The 14578-nt window shown below is 46.3% G+C and overlaps 1 long non-coding RNA gene across 1 annotated transcript; it reads right to left on the bottom strand.

The window, feature by feature from the left end:
- Nucleotides 1–3714: 3714 nt before the first annotated feature.
- Nucleotides 3715–14578, bottom strand: LOC135396072 (uncharacterized). The gene is made up of 2 exons (XR_010423286.1): nt 14507–14578; nt 3715–3969 (listed from the first exon to the last, which is right to left on the bottom strand). It is a non-coding gene; the product is annotated as an uncharacterized LOC135396072 (long non-coding RNA).

The raw sequence follows: 14578 nt of genomic DNA, 5'->3' as shown, positions 1-14578 counted from the left end.
TGTATATGTGCATGCCTATTAACTGAAACAATGATCACAGTTCCCGGACAAGTTTTAATTACTGAGAGTGTATACTGTAGAGGTGAGATAGATCTACAACAGTTAATACAAGGTGTTATATACTATGAATATCCTTAAAACTCCCATGTGACACATATGCTTTTACTTTTTGGAGGTGCAGCGGTAATCGATGTTTGTGGGCATTGCGCAGGTTCTGCACCCATTTCTTGAGTATCTCGAGGCAGCTGCGAAGGAGCCTGTATTGATGATGATGATTCCAGTTTTTATGGTGCATCGACAACAAAGGTCATAATACACCAGAACATTGGTTAGGATGCAACTAGTTAAAAATAAATATGTTGTTTAATAAAAGTATTGCATAAATGTTTAAAAGATCAGTTTAAAACAGGGTTTACAATCCCGATATCTTTTAAGAATTTAAAAGTTTAAAAACTCTTCTAAAAAGAATTCTAGCTTCATCACCAAACAATAATGCTGGGTGAAGGGGCCTAAGGTGTATATGTAACTCTCTGAAGTGATGTGAACATGTAAAGAGAATTTTTTCCCCTACAAACAAACATGTAAAGAGGATGTGCTAAATTGAGAGAGGCTCACCACAGTGCGTGCACTGAGGTGGTTCCTCCCCGTGAAGTAGGAACCCATGAATGAGGAACATGATACTTATCTGTAAACTCGATCGCATCTCACTGCACAGACGATTCTCTGGGTAGCCCCCATGAGGAAAGCTGTATTGAGAGGCCACTGCTTTAAACACTGCTACAAATAACACGACAGGCTGCAAATTATTATTATCGCAACAAGCTGACAACATAGCTCAGACACAAAGGCGGTATCATAGTCACACCACACCACCGTTACGTAGGATTCTTTGTCACAAATCAAACCAAGGCACAAAACAATACCAATACATTAAAAAGGGGTGACTCTCTTGGTCTCATTACGACGTAGTACTGAACTTGTGCGCGAAGGTGATTCAAAGAAATGACTGTGCAGTTGCTTCGGTAGAGAACATCGTGTACCGTGCTAGAAATGCATGCAGAAAAGTGCTCGAGTGCTCGCACATATACTGATGACAACGCTACCAGTGTAGTATAACATGTTCTTTCTAGCATATTATGCACTCAAACTGTATTTGCCGCCGGGTAAAACGCAAGTGTGTTCGATTGAACCTCGGAAGAACGGTCAAACAACTTTCATGCAGTGCTGGTTTTGGGGAAAAAAAAACACTTCGTAATTGTCAAATAAATGTACAGAATGGACGCCTATTTATTCCTTGATAAAGAATGACTCACCTGTAGAAATTTAGGCCCCTGTTTTTTATTTAGACCCTAATTAGACCCTAATAGACCCTTTAGACTGTAATTTAGACCCTGTATCCTTGCCGGTACGGTTGGTACGACCGTAATTGCAAGAAGTTGCCATGATCGCTACGGCGGGTGTTTTGGGTACAGTAAGATGGTGGCCGGTTGCCGCACGCTCGCGCTCCCTATCCGCGATCCAGCCTTTTACAATCGAGGTCAGTGTATCCAATGGTGTATCAAACCGCTCTGATGCAGTGAATCACGCGCTACGAGCAGCTGCGACGTACAAAATTTCGCGCTTGGCGTGAAAACTGAGCTTTTACTCAAGAAAAACGTGAAGCGTGATGTGGGCAAGCTACGCTTGTCCCATCTTACAGTTGGCAATAGGAAGAAAAACGCACCATGCGGGCCGGCCTTTAGTTATTCATGCGCATCGACTGGACGAGTTCCGGTCCACATACAGTAACACTCCGTGTTCGACAACGGGTAAGACGACAGCCGCACTTTTTCTCTCCTGCAAGCCGCACACGAGACTGAGTATTTTGCACCCAGAATTAACAAGGAGGATGGAAGAATGTATTACGCCAAAGCCATCAGAATGGAACTTCGTGGAGGGAGTTTGCAGTAGGCAGTTTCGTTCTACTTGGAACTTGTCAGCCCGGCGCAGGGAAGTGACACGTTCTTGGGTCGGCGCTAACAGTGTGTCTCAGCGAGACATGAGTGCTCCACAGTGACGGCGCCACCTGTGGAGGCCGCAGTGCAAGCCAGCAAGTACATATACAAAGGAGAAATAGCCGAAGCTCTGTGGCTGCACGTTGAGCATATGTTTATAATTTGATCGTGCACTCCCACAGCAGCCACAGAGCTTCGGCTAATTCTCCTTTGTATATATACATATACATATATATATATATATATATATATATATATATATATGTATATATTGTGGGTGGGTGGGTGGGTGTTGAGCGATTTTCCTCGCCAACACCGTGTATGAAAAGCAAGCGTGGCCATTAATGGGACCTGCCTATACTTGACGCTCCACCCACATTTTGAAGTGTGTAGCCAGTCACTGGTCGACATACAGCTAGGTATTATTCCAGACTATATAGTCAACGTTACCTTTTCCCCTTATTTAGTTGAGGGCGTCATGTTGGGGACACTGCATGGGTTGGACTGCAGTGAAATGGACACCCCTAGCGACCTACCAACACAATAAATTTTGCGGCCACTTTACGCCACCTGATTGAGAGAGGCATGGCACGTCGGGAAGACGGAGGCCGGTGGAACCGTTTGTTGGCAGAGCTGATTGGTCGACAGAACGGCAGAACCGCTTGTTGGTACAGAGATGTGACGTTGCCCACCTCTGTGAGGCTTCACTCTGTACATCTCGTCCAACCCAAGCGACACTAGCATTGATTATCATCTGTGCCATCTTATAACCCGACGAGTGATCCTCACTGGAGCCGACAAGTGTGGAGGTGGGAGAGAAAATACAGGGACTAAGGTTTCTTTCCCGGATACGCTGCTATAGGCTGATGACACGATCGAGCTGCATAGGTACAATAAACCCAGGATCTCGTCGTCCAGGTCAGGTGAACACACTTTACAGCAACACGGCGATCCAGCAGAGAATGGCAATGCCATCTCAGGATCCGAGTTTACGCGAGTTTAGTTACTCTAGTATACCCATTGGCAGCAGCTGGGAGGTAACACACATACGCAAAAAAAATATAAACCCAGGGTAATTTTCCAATAATGTTTTCATGGTCAATGACACGACCGGGGAGGGTTGCGGCATTCGTCATGCGGGTCAGCTTAGGACTCAACAAAAGTATGACCAGACGCTTCGACCAGATGCTCCCAGGACCTGAACATCCAGGTCAGGTCACCTCGTGTTAGAAGCGTACGGAATTTCGGGAATTTCCATGTAGTAATTGGCCACGTCGTCCATGTTGAAGCCGAGCGTAAACGAAGGAAAGGATCGAGTAACGTGAGTAACGACTTACCGATTTTTGTAACTGAATACGTCACTAGTTTGATTTTTAGAAAATTAACTGGGTCGTCTTCGTTACTAAAAAAAGGAACTGGTTACTGGGTAACGAGTTACTTGTAACGAGTTACGTACAACTCTACATAAATCCAATGCCCAGTGTAGCGAATTTACACGAAGAACACAATTTCCTCTGTACGGGGACCCTGCCGGGTTTCAGTTAGAGGTGCGACTTCGCCAGGTAAAAATGAGTCCAACTTACCCGTCGAAAAGCATCAAACAGTACAGGTAATGTTAAAATACAGTGCAAAGTGCATTTCACGCTCTTATGCAAAAAGGTGACGTTAGGAATCGCAGACAAGACTTAGCAACGGTGCCTGACTTCATTGAATCTCGAAGCAGAGCTCAGAAGACATTTATTGCCAGGAAAACTTGTCATGTGTACGCATACACGGTGCTGTCACCTGCTGAAGGATCGTCGTCACACGTTGCGCAATCATAGACGTAGTCGTAGCGACCTCGTACGCGGTGGCGCTTCGTCGCTGGAAGGCCTGCCTGAAGCGTCGACAAAGTGGCCCAGAACAGCAATAAGACCAACAGGTGGGATTGCTTCATTCTTCTTTTCCGTCGTTGGTGGAGAACACAAGTGTGCTGCTATGATGGAGGATGACATTTTTTTTATCAATCAATCAATCATGGAAAACGAAGTATACCGTACACTTCACGTGCACGTTTGTAGCAGATTTATACATTCATTCATTCAGGTGATAAACGATAGGTAGTAGAAATGTTATTGTATAATGAACCACAACGTGTAGACGGAAGAATGGGTAGGGTCCCACAGGCTAAGTGGCATGACATCATCATCCATCATTTATTTGTTATTGTTCTTGACGTGATGAGTGAGATAGCAGTCAGGCATGAAGTAATGGTGATGATTAGTGGTGCGACGAATTAAGAAATACGTTACTGCTACTATACGAAGCAGTGCTAACTGCGGGGTAGAATATAGAAGTGCCAGTAGGTGTGCTAGCGCTTGTTTCTGTTTGTTTCCATCTTCCACATTTACCTTTGGAAGCTTGGTTCCCGTTAGTAATTTGAACACATCATGCAGCCAAGGCAGTATGAACGAATTCTCACACCAACACACTATAGACAGAGGTCTACAGTGACATTCTGAAGGGCGCACGTAATATGAAAACAGTTTCACAAGCTCATGAACCATCGCGACATGCTTTACTGAAAATTTCCTCCAGAGTAGTGTTATGCCTACTACCAAAACGAAGTAGCGGAATACCGCCACCCGCTACTTCACAAAAAAGTAGCGCAATACTACTACAAATTTGAAAGTGAACATATTCGACACAAGTGTGTCTGGTTGGGTGAGAACTATGATAGTAACGAAAATCTCCAACCAAGTTACAGGACGGGGATATCCGACGTTTCGGAGCCAGTTCGGCTCCTTCCTCAGGGGTGACTGTAGTGGCCGTTGGCAGCAGCGTTCTTGCCGTGGTTTGAATTTCGTGACTCGCCGGATTGTTTTTCAGTCACGTGACAGAGGCCGCTGACGTATACCCTGGGTAACGCTCCAACTGCAGACCACACCCACTCTAGTGTGACGTTCGTGGTAGTGAGCCCTTCATTCGTTCGTAGGAAAAACCGTCTGCTACGAACATTGCGAGCTGTTTCTTGTTCATTTCTATTATTTATATGATTTATATCACGTTTTCTTAAAAAAAAGAAGCATATACGCAGCCTGAGAAAATAAGATTACGATCACAACAGTAATATATCCGTGGCATCTGTGCAATCTCAGAATTCACAGCAGCAGGAAGCTAGCGATGGCGGCGGTCTTGTGGCGCCACCTGTTAGCCACTGAACCAACTGCGCGGTGAAAACTGTCGGACAGGCTGCACACTGTCGAGAAGCACGGGGTTTTTGCTGTACAAACGCAGTTAATTTCGGGCTGCACCACTCGTTCTTCCCGTGGTGCCTGCGGTCCCCAAAAATCGTGGTTGTGTCGTGGACAGCCTTCGAACCCTCCGTTTCGGACATCACGAAGCCGGAGAACGCATGGCGTCTCCGAAGCGGTAGCAGACGCTCCGGCCTGGGGGATGTTGCTCACCTCGATCATGTGATCCCAAGTCCAATGAGGAGCGTCCTCACCACTTGCGTCACATAGTGACGTGTGTGGTGGCGCTCATCACGTGCCTATCGTGAAGGCGAAGGAGGGTGTTTCGCGCGCGGGGGGTTCGGGGAGCTATTGCAGGCGTCCCAATTTAGCGGTACAACGACGGAAGCAGACGACAATTCCCGACGTGCCTTACGCTCCCTAGGTGGCGCTTATCAAATTTGCACCAACAATCCACTAGTTTTGCAGATTGCGAGAGGTATCCATTTCAATCCCATCCAATCCACCTGCCACCCAAAATGGCGCTGCCCATGTTGGATAGGGGGGCAAATAGTGAGGATAGGCTGATTGATAGCGTCCCATATTTCACGACTTCATTGGTCGGAAAGCTGAAAAAGTGGGTGGAGCTTCAGGTATAGGCATGACCCATTAATGGCCAGACTCCCTTTTAATATACGGCTCTGGCCGCCATCGCTAGCTTTCTGCTGCTGTGAATTCTGAGATTGCACAGAAGCCACGGATATATTACTCTTGTGATCGTAATCTTATTTTCTTAGGCTGCGTATATGCTTCTTTTTTTTTTAAGAAAACGTGATATAAATCATATAAATAATAGAAGTCAACAAGAAACAGCTCGCAATGTTCGTAGCAGACGGTTTTTCCTACGAACGAATGAGGGGCTCACTGCCACGAACGTCACACTAGAGTAGGTGTGGTCTGCAGTTGGAGCGCTCCGGCCTGTCACGCGGCAGCGGTTTTCCAAATACAACTTTGGGCAGAAATATTTTGTGGGAATGCTTTTCACATACTGCTTTACAAGATGACAGCAGTTTTGGGCCATGTTAGATACCACTTTAATGCTCCTTTAAAGTCTTAGCTGATTGGTGGTTGATGATGGCAGTGTTCAGATGGTCCTCCTGGTGTGGCTGGCAGACAAAGTCCGAATCGATGATCACAACACACACTTCACTTCACCAAAGGATATTGACGAACCATCGCAGAGGGAATAAATGTTTTGAAACTGAAATTTTGGGGGGCTGGTGCTGAGACGTCCGACTTCTGGTAATATGTTTACCGACTGCCCCGAAACAGGGGTCCTCAAGAGTTTTATTCGGTGTCGCGTGGCTTTGACGTCTTTGTCAGTCGCCGACGTCTACCTCTGCCGCCTAACACACACTTGCTACAATGCACTTTAATTGATCATAGAAGTGGAGGGACACAACTGGTAAACAACGGAGGAGGAGGAAACCCCTAAGGTCCACCGCAGGCATTGGCTCTTAACTAGTTGCGGGTGTTCAAAGGGACGCCACTACATGTGTTTTTCATACAGCTATGAGACTTCCGCAATCTCTTGTCACACAGGTAGAGGCCCATCAAAACCTTGTAATAGGTGGCGACGGCATAAGCCGTCAGTAACGGCTGGTACCAATTTACCCCGTCTACGTGCCTGCCTAAGTGCTTGTCCCATTAAGACGAGAATAATACTTCTATTGTACACAACCCTTCTCCGAACAAACCGAACCACGTGTAGGCGACAATTTCAGCCACTTTGGCTCTGGCTACGCCGGTCCGGCTCCCCCGGTGTCGTTACATGGGAGAAATGCCGCCGAAAAAGGACAAAATTGCCGTATTCCGCGACAGTGTCTAAAGACGTTCCAATATGCCGGGTGTTTCAGTTAAATCCCCGGGCTAAATAATTCGCGAACGGGTGCACCAATCCACGAACTTTTTTTTTTAACAAGTATCTGTCCGATACCACCTACAAGCTGCACACCGTGTGAATGAGTGGGAGGCGCTCATTATTAAAATAAAAATGCAAATGAGTTTCGTAAAAAAGCGTAACTTCTGAAGCAGGGCGCTGTCGGCATTAAAATTGGTACTACCCCTTTTGAGACCTTCAATGGACACCCTTTAGAGAAAAATCTGCCACCGAAGCGGGTCATTTGTTGCAGTAATTAATTGGTTTCGGTTTACGTATTTTTGTCGCGGCAGCGCAAAAGGACGCTCTTTCACTCCCTTATCCATCAATAAATTACGTCCTTACATTAATGAATTACGCCATTGAATTACACCAATGAAATACGCCCTTTTGCGCTTCGCCGCGACCAGCCGCGACAAAAATACGTAAACCGAAACCAATTAATTACTGCAACAAATGACCCGCTTCGGTGGCAGATTTTTCTCTAAAAGGTGTCCACTGAAGGTCCCAAAAGGGGTAGTACCCATTTTAATGCCGACAGCGCCCTGCTTTAGGAGATACGCTTTTTGACGAAACTCATTTGCATTTTTATTTTAATAATGAGCGCCTCCCACTCATTCACACGGTGTGCAGCTTGTAGGTGGTATCGGACAGATACTTGTAAAAAAGAAAGTTCGTGGATTGGTGCACCCGTGCGCGAATTATTTAGCCCGGGGATTTAACTGAAACACCCGGTATATGTTCCCTCGCATGTAGCCAGCTTGCAGCATAAAGTATACCACTATACTTTCAGCCAAAACATATTATTTCACATTGACATTGACCTTGAGATGATGCACATTTGAGACATACTTTAATGTCCATATCGCATATGCGCATTTAATAACTTTCCCGTCAGAATGTTTCGAGCAGGCACGACTGTTTTTCTCCAATAACAGTAATTTGTTCGATATATTCGTGAATCCCAACCTCGAACTTTTCCGTCTGCTTACTGTTGATGGTTTGATCAGTCTTTCCTGTGGTCAAATGGCGCATCTACCATCCTAAGCGACCGCTCATCGAGCCAGCAATAAATAGCTGCCAGGCAGTGGCGTAGCGGGGGGGGGGGGGGGGGGGGGGGGGAGTGTTCGAGGGTTCAAACTCCCCTCCTCCCGAAGTCGTACCTTTGGCAGTGCATTTGAGAGAGGAAAACGAGGATGAAATCCTTCCACCCCCCTGCAAACTCCCCATAGAACCCCTCTCGAAATATTTTTTTCTGGATACGCCACTGCTGCCAGTGCCAGGTGGTAAAAAGATCAAACGAATGGCATAATGTTTGCACATGCTTTCGCCAGAGCCAACGCCTCGAAAAAGAGAAGGCAGCTTTCTGAGTGCTGTTGACATACTGCACCAAACTTAGATTGAGTTACCCTTTTTTTTTTAAGTATGTACATTGAGACGAAGCCTGTGCAGGAGGGACGTCAAATAGCTTCGTAAACGGTCTGGAACTGGGAAAGACAAATTTGGATCCACCGAATGCATGAGAGTGATCTCCCGACTCCACTGCTGGCCAGCTGGTGTTTGGATGCATCCCTTATGAAAAAACATTATGGCCAACCTATAGCCTATCTAGATACAAAGTGTCTATCGAATATATAGCCTGTCTGTTTCAAGTCTATAGACATCTTTTGGACTATCGTGTATCTTTTCTTTGGCCTGTCAATGGGAGATTGGCACCAACAGTCTATAGACAACCTACTATAGAAAGGAAATGGATATCTGCCATTGCCTGTCTATTGACTTTCTATAGACTGACAATAGACTGGCCACAGGTCCACCATTCCCCTTCTATCATCATCATATGCACCCTATTCGGATTCATGAACTGTGATATGTTAGAATCTCTGGAATTCTGTTGAGTTCCTGTTGTGGTGAAAGTGTATTGACGTTTTTTAACTTGTGTTTGCAAGCAATACGTGGCTATCATTGGCACACGTCTAGGATCATCGAGGATAATCATCAGTGCCATTTGCAATAGCTTAATTCCAGTGCTTTCAAGGCGTCCACCTCTGAGCACGTAGCACTGGCATCTCCTTCCTAAGAGAAAACAGATACCATATATTGCTTGACTTGCGAGCTTCCGCAAATTCGAGTGTCCTGCTTGCCGCTGATCGAGTCGGAATGAAGGGTGAGGTGTCCCAGCTGAATTCGATTACGCGTACATCCAACACAAAGTGAGTAATTGCTTGGGGCATTAACTCACCACCAAGATGACGCCTGTGTTTGTAACTGCTTTCGGTTTGAGTCATTCAGTAGGTCTATTGAAAGTCAAACTTGTGCAGTGAGATGGCTATTTGCATCAATATGAATCTCCATGGTAAATTACGCACTGCACAAGTTTGACTTTTAATGGACCTACTGAATGTCTCAAACCGAAAGAGTTACAAACACGAGCGTTATCTTGGTGGTGAGTTAATACTCCAAGCAATTCCTCAGTTCGGTGTTGGATGTACGCATAATTCAGCTGGGACACCTCACCCTTCATTCTGACTCGTCAGAGGCAAGCAAGACACCCGAATTTGCGAAAGCTCGCAAGTCAAGCAATATATGATATCGGTATTGCATGTGCCATTTCTAACTGCACGTGCTACGTGCTCAGAGGTGGACGTCCTGTAAGCACTGATTAAGCTATTGTACATGGCACTGAGGATTATCCTCGATGATCCTAGTCGTGTGCCAATGATGACCACGTATTGCTTCTCAACACAGGTTAAAAAACATCAATACACTTTCACACAACAGGAACTCAACAGAATTCCAGGTTCAGATTCGGCAGATCACAGTTCATGAATACGAATAGGGTGCATATGATGATGATAGAAGGGTAATGGTGGACCAGTCGCCAGTCTATTGTCAGTCTCTAGAAAGTCAATACACAGGCAATGGCAGATATCTATTTTTTTTTTCTATAGGAGGCTGTCTATAGACTGTTGGTGCCAATCTCCAATTGACAGACCAAAGAAAGCATACACCATTGTCCAAAAGATGTCTATAGACTTGAAACAGACAGGCTATAAATTCAATAGTCCAAAGGAAGTCTACTCAGGAAATAGGACGTCCAAAGGATGTCAATAGACTGGCTAAACCTATTTTTGTAAGGGATATGAGCTCAGTCAGAAGGGATCTCCTGTCTCCTCTCGGCAACACTATTCGTACAACCGTCCGAGGCTGTTGGGCACCCGTTGCCGCTTTGTCGGCCTCTTCGTTTCCGCTCAAACCACAGTGACCCGTGACCCACTGCAGAGATATGATGACCGTGATCATTTGGATATCAGTGACAACTGGGGGCGAGCGATCCTCGAATCCCCGTGTTGGTTACACATTGAACAGCAGCCTTTGAATACGAGAAAACCACCCAGGTCCGCGGAACGTCACCGGATACCTTTCGCAGAAACAAAGGATAGTATATAGCTCAGCCGACGTTGATGACGTGTGGTGAGAGTGACGGTATCCATGCGGAACATCGTCTGTTGGCATAACAAATGCAGACGATGAGCATTCCCGGCTGGTGGATCCATCAGTGAAAACTGCGATGTGGTCAGCGTATCGGCTATGCATCATATCCGCTGCTAGCTGTTTGAGAACTGATGTAGTTTGTTTGTTTGTTTTTTTTTTTACACTAAGACCAGAAATTGACAGTGAGATCGATGGTAATGGAAGCAACCATGGAGACGTCGTGGACACCGCTGATTTTGCAGAAACGGGATAACTTTAGGTTTCACCTCCATGAAATATTTGTATGCATTACTTTGCTTCCGGCGACAAACTTTTGCTATTAGTGTATGACAGCGGTGGTGAGCAGTGGCAAGGAGTGGCGAATAGTCTCCCTCTAGTGTTGTACATAGCAAAACCCAAAGGGGGAAGGTCCTGATATCTGCCCTTCCATTCCCAGACTTCAGCGCAGGTGTGACACTCCCGCATCTGCAGCCCTCCAACTCGCTCTCAACTTCCTGCACTCCATTTATCAAAACCATCGCCACGTCTACAGGGACGGCTCAGTCACGGCGGACAGGTCGGGCGCTGCATTTTACATCCCTAACAGTGACCTTCAGCAAGCCTTTGCCCTCCCTTACCCAATGTCCTCTATGCAAGCAGAACTCCTCGGCATCCTGTCGGCTCTAAAGCACTTTCCCGTCCTGCGGCTGCGCAATGGGATTTTCTGACTGACAGCAAGGCGTCTATGAATATGCTGCTCTCTTTTCGCCCCAGCACCACATGGACCCTCCACGCGCCATACTTCAAGCACCCAACTCGCGGCCAATGGCCATTCTGTGACGCTTCAGTGGTTCCTGAGACACGTAGGATTCTTGGTAACACCCGCAGACACACAATGGCGAGACGCACAACATCTACCGGAGCTCTCCCTGCTACCCCTCTACCCCTAACGGCCTCTGCCTGTTCACTGCACATTCGCCATTGGCGCTGTGTTCGTACCCGACAGTTCCGAGCGGACTGTACCTCATATGACCATTTCTTACCTCTCATTGACCCCCCTGCAGGACTTTACCATTGCCTCTCGTTGCAATAGAGCTGAAGAGTTCACTCCTCTATCGTCTTCGAATGGATGTTGCACGCACACCTTCACTCCTGTGTAAAATGTACCACACGGACTCCTCCAATTGCGCAACTTGTTGCGTAGAAGCTGACATTGAGCACTATCTATTATCCTGCAACCGGTATCTCTCTCACGATTCGTCCCCCAACGCCACTTACGACAAGTTGGTCGACAACTTGGTTACCCCAACTTCTCTTTGGCCACTCTGCTCGGTCAGGTCCTGCACAACCAGGGGCGATTCCGATTACGGCGATTACCCTCTTGCAGAGCGCTTGCGCTTTCTTCATGCCTCCGGCATCTCGACCAGCATCTAAGGCCCCCCTTTTTTTTTTCCTTTTGTTTGTGTGTGTGTGTCCGTTCCTTTTCTTTTTTTTTCTTTAAGTAATACCAAGTCGGCCTGCGCGTGACTAACCTTTCAATCTCTTTCTTTTTCGATTAAACATATCCCCCCTCGTTGTGTGGCTGGAAGAATGGAAACAGGGGGTAGGCAACAACTGTAACTCCTAATTCCTGTGAGACCTAAGCTTCGGTGCAGTATGCCAAGAGCGTATGGTAGCTACTTAATTATGACTCATTGAATGGTCGCAATGGCAGTTGCGTCACTTGACCACAGGGAAAACTGATCAATCCGTCGACAGTAAACAGACGGAAATGCTTGAGGTTGGGATGCAGGGCTATCTCGAACAAAATACTGCTGAAGTCGTTGTCTTCCATCAATATCAGGGAATGTCATAGTCTCCAAAATACTGTTATTGTGGAAAAACAGTTTTGTGTACGAAACATTCTGACGGGAGAGTTAAACATACATATGCGCTATGTGCGTTAAATTGTCTTATATACGCTTCATCTCTTGGTCAAGCTCAATGTGAAGTAATATGTCTTGGCTGTAAATAATGGTATGTACTTGCTGGTAATGGTATACTGCTGCATGCTAGCTATGTGAGGGAACATAAATATCGCGCGGTCTTTAACACATTCAACAACGACATGCCTAGGGTAGGTGTTACCAAGAGAAGTGTCCGGTAGCGGAAAAATAGAAGCGCATAGTATTTACGTTACTTTATTTGGTAGCGGGAGCGGCGTTGTGTTACTTTTTCAAATTTGTAACGACGCTAGTAATGCGCTACTTTTTGTGGAGTAGCGCGTAGCGGTATTCCGTTGCGTCGTTTCGGTACAACACTGTCTTCCTCTGCCTTAAGACTTCAATAGGTATTTCACGAGCTTGTGCTATCACCATCTGCGTTTCCGCGGCCTTCTTAAGCCTCATAAGTAAAGATGAGTGTAGTGCGGGTATCCGCGCGAGCTTGCTCTTGCGGGTACACATTTACGTGTCATCGCGGGTTGCGGGTAAGGCGGAGGTAGGCCCGCACTGCCTCCGCGGATTACGCGGGTATACCCGCAATACCCGCAGGCACAAAACCAGCCTGTCGTATTTTGGTGTACGACCCGATTTACCGCGAGCATTTTGGCCAAAATATTTTCCAAGACGTTCCATATCTAATCCTTCCGTGGTGTGCGAGATGATGACAGTTTTTTCACTTACTGGCACCACGTTCTCTGCTTAATTACTCTTCTTTGAGAGAGTGGGAGGGTGAGAGTCCAACTGATTATGAGACCGGGAAGGTTGGACAATAAAAAATGGGGTAGAATATCGCTCCTGGCGCTGAAACTCCCCATTCATCATCTCAAAATAAAATTGTTGTTATTGTAACTCTTTTGCTATGTTTGCAACATAGGGCGAATTTTGGCTATCTTTCGACACGACATTTGACATTTGTTTTATTTAAATGTGCATATAACGGCATCGAGCCTTGTAATGTTACACATTGTAAACAAGAAGCACCCCAGTAAAAACAACATGAGACATTAGAATCACTCTAATAGCTTAACAGAACACCTGAATCGAGACAATGTGTTAAAAATATCAACATCGTGTGGCATATGGTTGTAAGCAATTTGCAACCTGGATAATGGTAGTGGCGACTGGTTCGCTTCGTGTTAGTAAGCTGGGAACCCTGTCAACTGTCGCCACAGCGCGTCTGACTGTTGGAAAAGTGGCTCGCTAGCGGACACTGTACCCAGCATCAATAAATCATTTCGTGCTGTGACGACCATATGGCATAACTGAAACGTGCGTGCGCATTGGGCTGCGGGTGCACCAGCCGGTATGCGGGTACCCGTCGGGATGTGCGGGTGCGGATAAAGGTTGTACCAATGACATTGCTGCGGGTGCGGATGCGGGCCGTGGTCCCGCGGGTGCGGTGCGGGTACGGATTTTCCTACCCGCACTCATCGCGGGTAGGAATACTACTCATAAGAGCCCTTGTATTTTTAGCTCGATACCGGGATACATCTTACTACGTTTGTCCTGCGCGAATGGCTTACGCGTTTACGCACAAGTGAGATGCTCAACCTAAAGACAGATGTAGAAAGGAAAGAAAAATAGAGACATAGGTAATGCCAGTGCAACCATATAGGACGGCAACTGATTTTTCGTAACTGCGATATTTTCCAAATGAAAGGTGGTAGATTTGCATTCGGATGTTCGCTGTTGTTCCTGTAGGCGGGGGAACACTTTTATCTCTCAACCTCCTCCAAGTGTATAGCTACAGCCATTGCTATTGGTGTAACAACGGATACATGATGAGGCTCACATGATGTATTTTCACCGCTGAGGTTGGGGTACCCTACTCCATTAGGCGTCGAATGTTACGGATACGTACGTTAATTCCACGCTGTTTAGACATTGCAATTTCGTCTTTCCTACCTGAGGAACTCCGAAGATCTTTCCTGCTGATCGATCCTCTTCATTATAGATGGTTCAGATGGACGCGAGTTT

Source organism: Ornithodoros turicata, chromosome 5 (assembly GCF_037126465.1).
Source record: "Ornithodoros turicata isolate Travis chromosome 5, ASM3712646v1, whole genome shotgun sequence".
In the NCBI taxonomy this organism is placed as follows: Eukaryota; Metazoa; Arthropoda; class Arachnida; order Ixodida; family Argasidae; genus Ornithodoros; species Ornithodoros turicata.
Note: the sequence above shows the minus strand (reverse complement) of the source record. Positions and strands in the feature narration are given on the sequence as shown.